This window comes from Aquarana catesbeiana, linkage group LG11 (assembly GCF_042186555.1).
Source record: "Aquarana catesbeiana isolate 2022-GZ linkage group LG11, ASM4218655v1, whole genome shotgun sequence".
NCBI lineage: Eukaryota > Metazoa > Chordata > Amphibia > Anura > Ranidae > Aquarana > Aquarana catesbeiana.
This window is the reverse complement of record NC_133334.1, coordinates 113,211,645-113,228,326: the sequence shown is the minus strand read 5'-3', so window position 1 is coordinate 113,228,326 and position 16,682 is coordinate 113,211,645. Positions and strand designations below refer to the sequence as shown.

The following is a 16,682-nucleotide window of genomic DNA, read 5'->3' as shown; positions in this document are numbered from 1 at the left end:
CTGCACTCTGCACCCACCTCACCCCCTGTACACACCTCACCCCCTGCACTCTGCACCCACCTCACCCCCTGTACACACCTCACCCCCTGCACTCTGTACACACCTCACCCCCTGCACTCTGCACCCACCTCACCCCCTGCACTCTGCACCCACCTCACCCCCTGCACTCTGCACCCACCACCCACCTCACCCCCTGCACTCTGCACCCACCTCACCCCCTGTACACACCTCACCCCCTGCACTCTGCACCCACCTCACCCCCTGTACACACCTCACCCCCTGCACTCTGCACCCACCTCACCCCCTGTACACACCTCACCCCCTGCACTCTGTACACACCTCACCCCCTGCACTCTGCACCCACCTCACCCCCTGCACTCTGCACCCACCTCACCCCCTTTGTGGGAGGAGAGTCTTGCCTTGTACTTGGGGGGAGTGGAGTGTGGAGCTCTGTACTGCAATCTGGGGGGGGGAGGAGAGCTGTGCACCACTGCACTCTGCACCCACCTCACCCCCTGTACTCTGCACCCACCTCACCCCCTGCACTCTGCACCCACCTCACCCCCTGTACTCTGCACCCACCTCACCCCCTGTACTCTGCACCCACCTCACCCCCTGCACTCTGCACCCACCTCACCCCCTGTACACACCTCACCCCCTGCACTCTGCACCCACCTCACCCCCTGTACACACCTCACCCCCTGCACTCTGCACCCACCTCACCCCCTGTACACACCTCACCCCCTGCACTCTGTACACACCTCACCCCCTGCACTCTGCACCCACCTCACCCCCTGCACTCTGCACCCACCTCACCCCCTGCACTCTGCACCCACCTCACCCCCTGCACTCTGCACCCACCTCACCCCCTGTACACACCTCACCCCCTGCACTCTGCACCCACCTCACCCCCTGTACCCACCTCACCCCCTACACTCTGCACCCACCTCACCCCCTACACTCTGCACCCACCTCACCCCCTACACTCTGCACCCACCTCACCCCCTACACTCTGCACCCACCTCACCCCCTACACTCTGCACCCACCTCACCCCCTACACTCTGCACCCACCTCACCCCCTACACCCACCTCACTCCTGCACTCTGCACCCACCTCACCCCCTACACTCTGCACCCACCTCACCCCCTACACTCTGCACCCACCTCACCCCCTACACTCTGCACCCACCTCACCCCCTACACCCACCTCACCCCCTACACCCACCTCACCCCCTACACCCACCTCACCCCCTACACCCACCTCACTCCTGCACTCTGCACCCACCTCACCCCCCTGCACTCTGCACCCACCTCACCCCCTGCACTCACCTCACTCCTACACTCTGCACCCACCTTACCCCCTGCACTCTGCACCCACCTCACTCTCTGCACCCACCTCACCCCCTGCACCTACCTCACTCCTGCACTCTGCACCCACCTCACCCCCTGCACCCACCTCACCCCCTGCACTCTGCACCCACCTCACCCCCTGCAGCTAGTGCACCCCTTAACTCTGCACTCTGTACATAGCTCACCCCTGAACCCTGCACTCTGTATATAGTGCACCCATGAACCCTGCACTCTGTACAGTGTTTTCCTCAACCCCGCACTCTGCACATAGCGCACCCCTCAACCCAGCATTCTGTACATAGCGCACCCCTCAACCTTGCACTCTGCACCTAGCACACCCCCCAACCCTGCACCCTGTAAATAGCGCATCTCTGCACTCTGTACATAGCGTACCCCTGAACGCTGCATTCTGTACATAGTGCACCCTACAACCCTGTATGTAGCACACCTTTCGACTATGCACTCTTTATGTAGTGCACCCCTCAACCCTGCACTATACAGAGATATATATATATATATATATATATATATATATATATATATATATATATATATATATATATATATATATATATATATATATATATATATCTATATCTATATAGTGCACCCTCAATGCTAGTGCAGTTTGGCCACACCCGCAATTTGATGCAGAGGTTATGATGTGCAGTAACCTCTAGAAACCAATAAGTGAGCAATAATGATGTTTTGTAACCTATAGCAACCAGTCCACAAGCGGAAATGATGTGCTGTAACCTCTGGCAGCCAATCACAATCGCTACCTGATCTGCTGCAGTAAATTCATTTTGAGTCTAGCTGGGGGGGGCATTAAAATGTTTGCTCAGGGTTCAACCAATGAATATTAAAGATGGATCTATTAAAGATGGTGTTAAAGCTGATCTCCAGGAAACTTATAAAAAAAATTTTTTTTTTTCAGTGGGGCCTACACTGCCAGGGTGAACTATTTGTTTAGGTATAGGGGCATTAAAAAGTAGCTTTACTTACCTGATCCTCCATTTTTCCACACTGCTTGATCGGCCCCTGCAGTGTACTTTGCCTTATGCTCCAGCAGTCTAAGGCCCTGAGATCATTGAGACCGATGCAGGGTCCATAACCCTGCACTGGACGGGAGGACACCGAGGTACCGTCCACTACTGGAGCATGGGGAGTGCCATCTGCTGGGGGAGTGGACTTTTAGGCTAAAAGAGCAGCTATCCCTTCAGTGCGGATGTAGCCACACTGCAAGGGAAGAGTTTCAGATTTCCCAGAGTTGGGTTTAATGTATCCTACTGAATCAAAGCCAGAATGTTATTAGAGCCGGTTTACATCAGGAATTCACCCCGGAATGTGCTGCGCATTCCTGTGTGATCCACGTGTGGTACAGTGTGGTGCAATTTGAGCCTATTCAATTTTGACTGCAGCAAAAGTGGTGCATGCACGTCTCTAAAAACGTACTGCAGCCGGACCACATGGCACTTTTGTACCTTGGGTTTGGGTGCAGGCAAACACACTGCATTTGGGGTGTTGTTAATTTAACACTGACAACTGTTGCAGATTACTCATCCGTGTCTTTATGGACCTACCTGGTCCAAATCATTTGGTCGGAGGGGGGGATTATGGGGATTATGGTGTGGGGTTGCTTTTCAGGGGTTGGGCTTGGCCCATTAGTTACAGTGAAGGGAACGCTTAAGGCGTCAACATACCAAGACATTTTGGACAATTTTACTCTTCCAACTTTGTGATAACAGTTTGGGGATGGCCCCTTCCCGTTCCAACATGTCTGCGCACCATCGCATAAAGCAAGGTCCATAAAAGACATGAACGAGTTTGGGGTGGAGAAACTTGACTGACCTGCACAGAGTCCTGACCTCAACCCGATGGAAGACCTATGTTGGATGGGATAAATTAGAGCAGAGACTGCAAGCCAGACCTTGTCCAACATCAGTGCCTGACCTCACAACTGCCCTTCTAGAAGAATGGTCAAACATTCCCATAGACACACTCCTAAACCTTGTGGACAGCCTTCCCAGAAGAGTTGAAGGTGTTATAGCTGCAAAGGGTGGGCCAACTCAATATTGAACCCTACAGACGGACTAAGACTGGGATGCCATTAAAGTTCATGTGCGTGGAAAGGCAGGTGTCCCAATAATTTTGGTAATATAGTGTGTGTGTGTATATATATATATATATATATATATATATATATATATATATATATATATATATATATATATATATATATATATATATATATATATATATATATATATATTCCCCCCCCGATCTGGTGATCATACTAGCCTCAGAAAGAGGTGTTATTCTGAGGATAACACCCCCTCCAAGGAGAAAGGATGTCCTGTGCAGGCTCTTTAGTGTCAGTAGGGAGTTGAAGAAGGATATCCACCCAGTAGACTGACAGGGGGACTGGAACAGCGACTGATGCGATGAAGTGGATAATGGAAGTTTCAGGGTGAGAATGTACGGATGTGGTCCTGATCTAGTGATCAGGGACACAGCAATGCAAATCCCCTGAGCTGACTGCCGCGGTGGTCGCCTAGGCTGCAGGGCCTCACTGTGCCCATGTGAAGAAGACAGCCCCAACTGTCCCGCAGAAAGTCCCGTACTCCAAGAAAGTGAGCATACTGTTTGCAGTTCAATACATCTGCTCCCCCAGAATCCTCCTTGCTTCACCAGCCTTCTGGTATGCGTAGTCCAGTCAGCACTCAGGAACACAGTAGATATTGACAGAGGGACTACGGGTGCAATGGTCCTTTGCTATCCAGGAGAATTAGCTCCAATTCTGTAAACAGGAAGTGATGTAGTTATCCTAATGCTTGACACTAGCGAGAAAGGCTTAATACACAGTCCCGTTTATAAGTGTCACTGAAGTTCACCATAACATAGCCGACACCTGGCCACAGTAAGTAAAACAAAAACCTTTTTATTTAATCAGTGTTAGAAAATTTCATGTCAGCATGCAGTGATGCATGCTTAGGTGAAATTTAGTAAAAAGGGGAAAGGTCTGCTTTAAAAACAAATGAGATAGACATGTAAGAGGGCTTCTGATTGGCTGGGCGTTGGCGCAAGTCCCCACCCCCCTTCTAAGAGAGAACAACAACCCACCTGCTTGTAGCCCTCCACCTCTGCCATATTGTGCCCATCTCCTTGCCAGAGGCTTCCCATAACATGTCCACACAAAATATATAGGGGGTTAATTTACTAAAGGCAAATTCACTTTGCACTACAAGTGTACTTGGAAGTGCAGCCACTGTAGATCTGAGGGGAAGATCTGAAATGAGGGGAAGTTCTGCTGATTTTATCATCCAATCATGTACTAGCAAAAAATGCTGTTTTTTAATTTCCTTGCATGTCCCCCTCAGATGTACAGCAAATGCACTTCCAAGTACACTTGTAGTGCAAAGTGGATTTGCCTTTAGTAAATAAACCCCATAGTTTCCACACTTTACTGGTGTTCTTCAGAAGATGGCACTGACACATCAAATCACATAGACATATGGGTCACTTAGCACTAATTACTTAGCCAATCACACATATGGTGAGCACACTGTAGCTGTTATTATGTGGAAACAGTACATTACATTACAACAGTCTTTTGCTCTTTGGGAGTACCACAGTGTTGTGACCCATCTCCCTTCATACCATAGTTGCCAACATTGTAAAAAAAAAAAACGTGTGACACTTTTGTGGCTGTAGGCCGAGCCATACAATAATTAGGGGGCGGGGCATTCGTTTATAGGCGTGGCCTGGGAAAAATACACAAGTGCGGCGCGCGGACGCCAGACCCTGCCCTTCCTTTTTGACCCCGCCCACTTGGAGAAATGGGCGTGGTTTACGCGACATAGTGGGCGTGGCTCAAGAGGGTGTGGTTAGAGTCTGAGATGAATGAGGGATGGAGAGGGAGAGGGATTAGAGGGGGAGAGGGATTAGAGTAATTAGAGGGGGAGAGGGATTAGAGGGGGAGAGGGATTAGAGGGAAATGACGGGACAGCAGACCCAGATCCTACACAACAATAGAAATATGTGTATTCTAGAAAGTTTAACAATCAGCAGATAAAGATACTCCAAACACCTGGTGTTAGCACTTCAATCATCCCGGCACCATGGTTGTTATGGTGTCAGGATGATTGAAGTGCATTATTTCTATTATTACATTGTAATATAAAATTAAATCATTCAACTCACCATAATGCAGAATCAGTGGGATCCCTGAGCGTGTCACTAGCCACGTCGCCTGCCACCAGCCGTCCGTCCTTGCGTCAGATGTCCCAGTAGAGTCCGTCCTTGCATCAGGTGCCCCCAGCGGAGCCCCCCCTCACACCAGGTGTCCCCAGTGGACCCCCCCTTGCATCGTGTCCCCAGTGGAGCCCCCCTTGCATCAGGTATCCCCAGTGGAGCCCCCCTTGCATCAGCTGTGTCCCCAGTGGAGCCCCCCTTGCATCAGCTGTGTCCCCAAAGGAGCACCCCCTTCACATCAGGAGTCCCACATTGGTGCGTGCCCCCCCACCTCAGAGGTGTCCTAGTAGTAGCATGAACCCCCGCCCCTTTCCATATCAGACAGGAAGACAGCTGGGGGGGGGCTAGACGGAGCTCCTGTGTCTCTGCCCCGCTCCGCCTACCCCCCTGCCCCGCTGCCAGTCTGATATGGAAAGGGGCGGGGGTAGGCGGAGCGGGGCGGAGGGTGGGTGGCGACGCAGGAGCCCCCCCCAGCCGTCTTCCTGAACTTCATCAAAATGGCGGCCGGCGGAGACATTGCAGATTGTCACTTGCCACACATTGCGGATTGTCACTTGCCACGTCACCTGCCACACATGGATTGTCATTTTTCTGCTACAATTGTCACTTTCCTGCTGAGGTGGGGATTGTCACATCCTGTGTCCCAGAGTGAAGTCAGGCAGCAGAGAGATGATGTAATCTCTCTGCTGCCCGTGGCTTCCTGCACAGTGAGGGCAGAACTGCAGCGGCCGTGATGTCATCTCTCTGCTCCCCCGCCCACTGGCCTGCTGATTGGCCAGCCACCCGCTCACCTGCCGACTGGCCCGACTGCTCACCCACCGTTCACTCACCCGCCCGCTGTGCCGCCCGCTCACTCACCTGTGGACTGGCCATCTGCTCACCCGCAACCCGCCCTGCCTTAAAAGGTGGACAGTGTCAGTCAGTAGAGCAGTGGACAGTATCAGTAGGGCAGTGGATGGTGTGTGGATGGTGTTAGTAGGGCAGTGGATGGTATTCATCAACAGAGCAGTGGACAGTGTCAGTGGGGCAGTGGATGGTGTCCATAAATAGGAGAAGAGGTGAAGCGGGGAACCCAGCAGTGCTGGGAGGGGAGGGGGCAGGGTGTACAATGGAGCACATGGGGGCCAGGCAACACAAAGAAGCAGAACCTGGAGAGGAGGGGCATCATGCGGTGGAACCGATGACTATTTTCCTCCATGAAGCAGCTGAATGCCGGCGGGAGGGTGAGGAGGAGAAGCAGGCATTGCCAGCATTTAGCTGCTGCAGGGAGAAAAATACAGCCATCGGTTCCACTAAATGCTGCCCCTCCTCTCCAGGTTCCAGGGTCGACAATCAAGGGACACGATCTATCCGCCACCTGCCTTGACCCCCGTTTTATGGTATACCAGTCTTTCCTTCCAAGTCACATTCCATAGCTCTGCCCTGTCAGGTATACTCCCTGAAGTGACTTTTTTGTTCCTAGAGTCATTAGTAACCACTTAGAGGGCTCTGCCTAGCCCATTAGGCTGTATTCTGCACACTTCCCCTGAGACTTCTGCCCTGAGCAGGGCCTTGGCCATGCTGACTACATTTGCATAGGTGTGGAGTAATTGACTCTCATGCCTCGACTGCAGCTAGGCTAATCCCGAACTGTCTTTTATATGGGCAGTGGGCACTGATTGCACCTATTACATCACTAAGGAAGGAGAGACTTCTCTTAAAAAGGAAGCTATCACTTGCTTATAGCTTCCCCCTTTACCATGCTATAATGAGTATAGAGCCATCTAGTGGCCAGCCAACTAACTGCACCTGCTTACAGACAGCAATTCCCCTAGTTAGTTATTTATATCAATAATCTCCTGTGAAATTTAACCGCTTCAGCCCTGGTAGATTTTACCCCCTTCCTGACCAGAGCACTTTTTGTGATTCGGCACTGGGTCGCTTTAACTGACAATTGTCGTGTCGTGCGACGTTGCACTCAAACAAAATTGACGTCCTTTTTTTCCAACAAAGAGAACTTTCTTTTGGTGGTATTTGATCACCTCTGCTGGGTTTTTTTTGCGCTATAGATAAAAAATGAGCATCAATTTTGAAAAAAAAAGCAAGATTTTTTACTTTTTGCTATAATAAATATCCCCGAAAAATATATGAAAAAACTATTTTTTTCCAAAGTTTAGGCCGATGTAATCTTTTACATATTTTTGGTAAAAAAAAAAAAAAAAAAAAAAAAATCGCAATAAGCGTATATTGATTGGTTTGCGCAAAAGTTATAGCGTCTACAAAATAGGGGATATTTTATGGCATTTGTTTTATGGCATTTTTATTATTATTTTTTTTTTTTTTATTAGTAATGGCGGTGAACTGCAATTTTTATCGTGATTGCGACATTATGGTGGACACATAAGACACTTTTGACACAATTTTGGGGCCATTGTCATTTATACAGCAATCAGTGCTAAAAAATGCACTGATTACTGTGTATATGACAGTGGCGGGGAAGGGGTTAAACACTAGGGGGTGATCAAGGGGTTAAGTGTGTCCTAGTGAGTGATTCTAACTGTGGGTGGATGGGCTTCCACTCACATGACAGCGATGACTGCTCCCGATGACAGATCCCTGTGATGTCACTAGGTAGAACGGGGAAATGCCTTGTTTACTGTGACGCAATCGCCGGGACATCGGTGGACATCCATTGTGCCGACGTATATCGGTGTGCAGCTGTGGGCAAGTGGTAAAGTGGTCTGCCAAACACCCCTAAGACTAGGAAACACACTGAGATTATCGGATGAATGATTGTCCTTTTTTTTTTTTTCATGCTAGTCTCCATATCGAAAACGAATAGGTTACTAAAGTACGAAAATGATTGCATGACAGAATAACAATTTGGAAGTGATGTAATGTATGTGTATTGTATTTATGGATGAAAACTGTACTGAATAAATGAAAACCGTGCGATCTGGTATCGTACGAGAAAGTTTGTCCCTTCGGAAAATTTTGGACAAGAACTGTGTACTAATGATCAGATTATGGTACGATCGCTTCAAAAGCAGTATTTTTTTTGTATCATTTTCTGATTGTGTGTACGGGCTTTTAGCAAAACACACACACACGCACTGTTTGGTGAGCTACAGACTTTCAAAGCTTCTAACTATGAATTTATTGACAGGAAACCTGTTCTAAAAGTCTACTTTCATATCCTCATATGAAACCACGAGGGGGTGAGAATGCACATGCTCATTTCAAACATGCAAGAGTTTCGAAGGCAAAAATGTTTGAGTGTGTGCGGGTTGAAGTTTCTAACCTTCTGAACGTTGAAAGTTTCTGTATGAAGCTAATGGGGCAATTGTACAGAGCCCTTCTTGTACTCCCATACTTCGTTAGTTTCATTTTCCAAAATGTAGTTCAGCTGGTGCTGCTTTAAAGCACAAAAGCAAAGTTATAATATATGGCAGCTTACAAACCCTTCAATGTGATGGCTGCATTCATTTTGTCTTCTTCTAAATTTTCACCTGATGATCCAGTCAGTAACTGACTGTTTATCTACACTCTGGATGGAGGAGCAACGGAGACACTCTTGGGTAACAGCTTTGATAATCTGTAACGAGGGTAGTGTTAAATGCACTAGCAGATTTAGACTTGACAATTTAAGCTGAAGTCCAGCTAACACATTTTCAGTAGTAACAGCAACAGCTTAGTTTACCTTTTTTGGATAAGAGTTTTACTTAAATTAATACAAGTTTACCATTGTAAGAACCCCGTCAGTGTTAAATAGTGTATCTCAACCCTCTAACTGCCACTTTTGCTGGACTGCTTGGAATATTAAAGGAAGTTTAAAAAGAACATCCTTACTCCCCATATCACCAGGTGAAAATAAAGTAAAAAAGACTAAAAAAAACAAATGCAGCCATCACATTTAGGAACTGGTAAGCTGCAATTTAATACATTTTTGTTTTTGGGTTTAATACCACTTTAAATGTTTTTTGTGCATTGATTCATTGGTAGTATAAACAGCCTCCTTGGAATCAGACCAAGCGACAAGGCAATATGATTCAAATGAAAGAAAATGAGCTCCAATGTTAAAATGTTTTTCACATACATACCTGCTACTGTTGGGTTAGGGCAATATGATACGGTGTCTGCGCTATGAATACCAATACGATGCTTTGCTGTGGTTGTTCATAAAATGCTAGTTAAAGGACTATTTCATGCCTGACTTTATATCAAAGTGTCATTTTTTTATATATTCCTATTTTTTGTTTTTGTAAGATTTGGAAAAATGTGTTCAATAAAAACAATCTGACAAAAAAATAATTGAATAACATTTTTAACATCTTTTAAAAGATAATTGCACTTTCAGCACTTAGGCCTCATTCACACAGGGCGATTACATCCATACCCCATGCAGGGCTATGTTTTACCAGCACAGTATGCATAGGTGTTGCATGCATCCCCATGCTGGCAGTCCCATTGCTGTCTATTGGAATGCATTGGCTGCACAGAGCCGCTGCTCCTAATGTGACATCAGTGTGGGTACGCAGCTCTGAACACACCAGCGGCTGCCTGGATGTCACATTGGGAGCAGTGACTGTGTCCCAAAGCTGGGAAAAACACAGCCCTGCATGGGGAACAGATTAAAATGCCCCCTGTGAAAGAGACCAAATTTTTTATTCTTATACTGTCCCTGAATCCTGAGAAACAAAAGATATTGCATGAGGTATCATTCTGAGGACTTATTCACATCTGAACCAAAAGTGCCAAAGAAAATGTGTTAAAGCGTGGCACTGGGGGTTATTTACTAAAGGCAAATCCACTTTGCGCTACAAGTGCACTGAAAGTGCACTTGGAAGTAAAGTTGCTGTAGATCTGAGGGGGGCATGCAAGGAAAATAAAAAACAGTATTTTAGCTTGCACATGATTGGATGATAAAATCAGCAGAGCTTCACCTCATTTCAGAGCTTCTCCTCAGATCTACAGCGATCTACAGCGACTTCAGTGCACTTGTAGTGCAAAGTGGATTTGCCTTTAGTAAATGAACCCCACTGTTAGGTACCCTAATAAAAATGAATGGGCTGTAACACACCACAATGCTCAAAAATGTAGGTTCTTCAGTATTTTATTTGCTGAGCAGTGTAAGTCAATGTGCAATATGCATAGCGGTGCTCTGTGGTGCATTGTAAGTTGCATTTTGGACACGTGTTACAGTGCTATAAAAAATGAGTTACACCGCTAAAGCACCATGTGATGCAGTAACATTAAAGCGTTTTACCGCCTGTTACTGTGTTACCTTTAACACTGATGTCCGCATGGGTACACAGAAAACAACTATGTGCAACTACATGTTATCCACCTAGATGACATCACTGCCACAAGCTCTACATTCCACCGAGTGGCCAATAAAGAATATTCCCCGAGTGCATCTCACTACCAGCTGATACTAGACACCAATTTTATCACTTTAAACTACTTTGCTTAAAGTGGCAATTTAAAGCCATGAAATGCATTTTGAAATGAAGCAATTGGATGTTTTACTAAATCAGAGGACTTAAGCCTATTCTTTGAACAGCCACATCGGGCACCTCTGCCAACTGAACTACCCACGGGCCCTTTTTGCGCTGACTCTTTCTACTATTCCATGTGTCCTGTTCACACTGCATTTTTCCATACTGCAACGCAGCTCACCCACAGCACCGTTTCTCTCTATGTTTCTACCTTCCAGCCTCAGAACTGTGTGTAGGAGGGGCTTAGCTAACGTAGACCATACATTCCTATCTCGAGTACCACCAGCAGGCTTCTTCCAGTATGAGCCCCTCCTCAGAACATGTTACATACCTAGCCCCTATGTCAAGGGCTCATGGCTGCAAGATCTCACACTAAACTCATAAGAGCTTCCCGGAGCCTCATCCTGGCCAGGCCAGATGTATATTCACGTCCCTGGTTATGGGCCACAGACAGGCACACAAGAAGAGAAAATTCTGAATCTTCATTTTATGTTTGCTGTAGTGGAAATGTATTGCTACATAACAGTTATCATCCGGTGACATCTATCATAGAACAGTGATGCTAAACTCTTGCCCACTCGGCAGTGGCAGTGGTGCTCCATTTTTTTCGGGGGTGGAAAAAAATCCACCCGCCACCACCCCCCCTTCCCGTCGGTCGAATCACTGACACATACCCCCCCCCCCTTCGCTCGATCGTCAGCACACTAGCCCCGCTAGGCTTCTCTTGATAAAATCAAATCCCTGGATAGTGACACAACTGGCACTCTGGAGCTTTGTGAAACTATAAGTAGCAGCAGGTTGCTTGCAAGGTGTGCTGAGATATGTAGTGCTAAAGCAGCAGAGCTTACACTTTTGTTGAACAAATGTGATCTAAAAGGCTGAAGCTTTTGTGGAACTATATATAGCCACACCCTCGAAGGAGCTGCTTTTGTTTGTTCAGTCCCTTAAGCTGGCCATACACCATACAATCTTCTTATTCAATTTTCTTTAGATTTACCTTCAACTATGTAATATAAGGGCCTGTCTGTCTGATTGCATACAAATTGAGAGTGTTTAGGTTTGACCTCGTATTATATGGTTTTGGTAAATCTAAAGGAAAGTTGTACAAGACAATTGTATAATGTATGGCCAGCCTTACTCTGCCTCTCAACCCTAATAATAGCCTCATTCCCCTCTGGCACACATGGCAATAGTGTAAGTGCAATGACTAATGAGAAACACACAAGTTATGATTAAACACAGAAATTGATTTACTGAAATATTTCTGTGGAAGAATAACAAACAGTAACAGTATATAGTTAAGTGATCAACTAGAGATCAATAACTGAGATTTAAGAGCACTATAGCTCTCAATCCTATATTCAAGCTGCTTTCAGGGGATTCCAAACCTGAGAATGTCCTCAAGAGCAGAGGCACACTTTAATAGTAAATAAAGCACAATATAGCACTTCAAATTAGATTGGTTACCTCTACTCAGATTGGCTCTATGAGTCCAGGCAGGAGGAGAGCAGAGGAATGGCTCCCTTTGTGTCTGGCCTCTCTCTACTGTCCCCTGACACCACATGCCCAACTTTACACACCCATTCGAGTCAACAAATAATGGTTTAACTTAATAGATAAACTGTCCCACACACAGGGGCTTAGATAAGGTGGGGTCAGGGGTGTTCAAACCCCCCCTCCCCCCAGAGCATCCTGGCAAAGTGCCCAGACAGTGTCCCTGCTGTTTAGCCTCAGCATCAGCACAGTAGAAGCAATCAGAGTTTCGGAGTGCAGCAGCCAGCCCCCCTTCTATTGTGCCCCATCCCCTCAGCTTAATAAGGGGTCCCCCTGAAAAGCATGAAATTACTGCGAGGTCTCAGATGCTGGTAATTGACAGTGCACAGTTGAGGAAACTCCTAGACTCCTCCTCGAGGTATCATATGACACAAGCGAAGGGAGACTGGGGATGCAGAAGTTTTCCTACTTATGCACCGTGCTGAATCTGAGGTCTGGTAAGTGGGGAGGCATACATTTTCTGTTTTGGGAAGGAGGAACTGAGATTTCCAGCCTGGGGGAGTTTCTTTTAGTGGGGGGTTAAGGAAAGGGGGGTGGGTTTGCTTTTAGAGAAAGGGGGATTTTCTTGTAGAGAAGTTTACAGGGGGTGGTTAATGGCAGGGATTTGCTTTTGGAAGGGAGTTTGATTGGATGAAGGGAGATTTTATTAATAATTAGGAATCTTTGCTGGGTGAGAAGGTGTTGACTAAGGGAGATATTTTTCCTTTGGGGGGTCGGTTTAGAAACAGGGGGGGTTTAATTTTTGGAGGAGGGAGATATTTTACAGTGGGAATCTTTGCTTGGGGAGGGAGGGTCCTTAGGAGGGAGAGGGGGATCGTTTTCCTTTAAAAGAGATGTTTTTTTTTTTAATTATACTTACCTAGGTGGATGGAGCATCAATCCAAAGTTGCATTTGTTTCCAGCTGCTTCTAAGATCAACAACAGAGCGATTAAAAACCACAAATCACTCAGTTCTCAGCCTTCAGTGAGCAAAGAGTGGTTACTGTCAGTCCCTGGCTCTGCCCCCACTCTCCCCCAAGCTCACTGGAATGCCAGGCTGTGGAGGGGGCAGGAGCGGCTGGCTCAGGGTCTCTGCGGCTCCCTGAAAGGCCGAGTGAGCTGCTGGTCCAGGCATCTGGGTGAGTCCTGACTTTAAATTTAGGATCTTTCCACAGTCTGGACCCGCTGAACGATATCAGCTGACAGCGGGCTATAACTGGCCATCGGCTAAAAATGGGTCACAAAAGTGCAGAATGAACTGCACTCCTTCCCAGGAGACGTACAACCAAGCAGTATGCCGTCCCTTCAGAGCGCATGCACCGGTGACATCACCAGCTGCTTTCCATGTGAATATCTCCTAAACACTATATGTTTAAGAGATATTAACTGTACCTACAGGTAAGCGCTGTGCTGTTATAGGCTTACTTGTAGGTACAAGTTCAAAAGCTGGGTTTACTACATTAAGACTGAATAAAAGCAAATCATATTGACCAGCTGCAAAAGGGCACCATCCTGTGGTAGGCAGTGCACAATATATATATATTTTTCCATCTCTTAAAACCTTTAATAAAATTTCTTCGGACACAGTTTTTTTAAGGTTTAAATAAATCACTGAATTTACTGCCTACCACAATATGTTGCCCCTTGCACCTGCTCAACTTGCACAGTAAGGTTAGCTAAAATCCAGTCTTGGGTCTCATTCATATATCCTACATGATGATGATGCAGCAAGTATACTGCAAATACCTGCAGCGGGATCTCAGATCTTCTAATATCTGCTCAGCCTGTACACCTGAGTGATGGGCTGAAAAGAGCCAAGGCTGTCTGCTGCTGTAAACATGTATCCACATGTATCTGCACATCCAGTGGTTACCTGCAGGTAGGGATACATTTTTGCCCTTGGATAAAATCTCTTTGCATCCAGGGTCAGAAAGTTGTCCCTAACAGCAGGTAACCACTGTGACCCACAGTTTGTTAGTATGTCGCTCAGGCTCAGTCAATGTGGGGAGTAATGTAGATGATACCGAATGTGCTGCAGGAGTGCCCGCAAGGGATGGAGCTCATCCCAGCTCATGTAGTCACTGAAGGGAAGAGAGAAAAAAAATCCCTGGTGCCGCACATCCATGGAGTCCTATGGTAATGTAGTAGTTATGAGAGAGACAGTGTGAGAACAAAGTCACTTCTGGCGGGCTACAAAAAGATGGCTGCCGTGAGGACTAATCCCCTTGAAAGCCAGGAACTAGCTACAGACGCGGCTTGAAGGAGTGCTGTGCTGCTGGGGACACAAATGTGAGGAAGACCCTGCTGCTCCGCTGGGGACAAAGATGTAAGGAGGGGCACCGCTGGGGACACAGATGTAAGGAGGGGCTCCGCTGGGGACACAGATGTAAGGAGGGGCTCCGTTGGGACACAGATGTAAGGAGGGGCTCCGTTGGGACACAGATGTAAGGAGGGGCTCCTCTGGGGACACAGATGTAAGGACGGACTCTGCTGGGGACACAGATGTAAGGAGGGGCTCCGCTGGGGGCACCTGATGCAAGGAGGGACTCCGCTGGGGGCACCTGATGCAAGGAGGGACTCCGCTGGGGGCACCTGATGCAAGGAGGGACTCCGCTGGGGGCACCTGATGCAAGGAGGGACTCCGCTGGGGGCACCTGATGCAAGGAGGGACTCCGCTGGGGGCACCTGATGCAAGGAGGGACTCCGCTGGGGGCACCTGATGCAAGGAGGGACTCCGCTGGGGGCACCTGATGCAAGGAGGGACTCCGCTGGGGGCACCTGATGCAAGGAGGGACTCCGCTGGGGGCACCTGATGCAAGGAGGGACTCCGCTGGGGGCACCTGATGCAAGGAGGGACTCCGCTGGGGGCACCTGATGCAAGGAGGGACTCCGCTGGGGGCACCTGATGCAAGGAGGGACTCCGCTGGGGGCACCTGATGCAAGGAGGGACTCCGCTGGGGGCACCTGATGCAAGGAGGGACTCCGCTGGGGGCACCTGATGCAAGGAGGGACTCCGCTGGGGGCACCTGATGCAAGGAGGGACTCTGCTGGGGGCACCTGATGTAAGGACGGACTCCTCTGTGGGGCCCCTGATGTAAAGGTGGACTCTGCTGGGGGCAACTGATGTAAAGGCAGACTCCGCTGGGAACACCTGATGGCATCTGGTGGCAGGCAACGTGGCAAGTGACCAGCTCGGGGCTCCCACTGATTCTGCATTATGCTGAGTTGAATGATTTCATTTTATATTACAATGTAATAGAAATAATGCGCTTCAATCATCCTGACACCATAACAACCATGGTGCCGGGATGATTGAAGTGCTAACACCAGGTGCTTGGAGTATCTTTATCTGCTGATTGTTAAACTTTCTAGAATACACATATTTCTATTGTTGTGTAGGATCTGGGCCTGCTGTCCCCCCCTCTCTCCCTCCATCCATCCCTCGTTCATCTCAGACGCTAACCACACCACCTTAGAGCCACGCCCACTATTTCGCTGAAACCACGCCCATTTTCTTCAAGTGGGCGGGGTCAAAAAGGAAGGGCAGGGTCTGGCGTCCCCCATCCTAAAACTTCACCAGCCATCACTGCCCCAATGTGTTTTGCTTTGTCCCCCGGAGCTTAAACATTAAACATAAGGACCACTCGATGTACAGATACATGTTAACAGCAGTGGCTCTTTTCAGCCCATCACTTAGGTGAACAGGCTGAGCAGCTGACAAAAATTGGAACATCTGGGATCCTGACTGTAGGTATTCATGGTATATTTGCCATTCCATGGCCATTTAGAAAATATGAATGAGATCTAAAGCCTGGTTCACACGGTAAGTTTTTTTTAGTTCAACCCAGCGGGCTGAACGAAAAAAAAAACTAGGGAGCTTAGGAGGAGCTTGCAGTACTAATGAGTACACTACCGCACCACAACTGCGTGCATTGCGTTCTAGTCAGTTGAATAGGGATAACTTTTGCTGCGCTGCATTGCAAAGCCTCATGGCCCCACTCTGCTGTCACATGATTTAACCGTACCTCCCCCAACATAAAAGTGTAAATGATGCCTTTAAGTTTGAAA

At 47.8% G+C, this 16,682-nt stretch overlaps 1 protein-coding gene across 3 annotated transcripts in view; it reads left to right on the top strand.

Moving 5' to 3' along the window:
* LOC141112267 (3-galactosyl-N-acetylglucosaminide 4-alpha-L-fucosyltransferase FUT3-like) overlaps nt 1–16,682 on the top strand; it is a 236,468-nt gene that overhangs the window by 207,946 nt on the left and 11,840 nt on the right. The gene's annotated exons all lie outside the window — the stretch shown is intronic.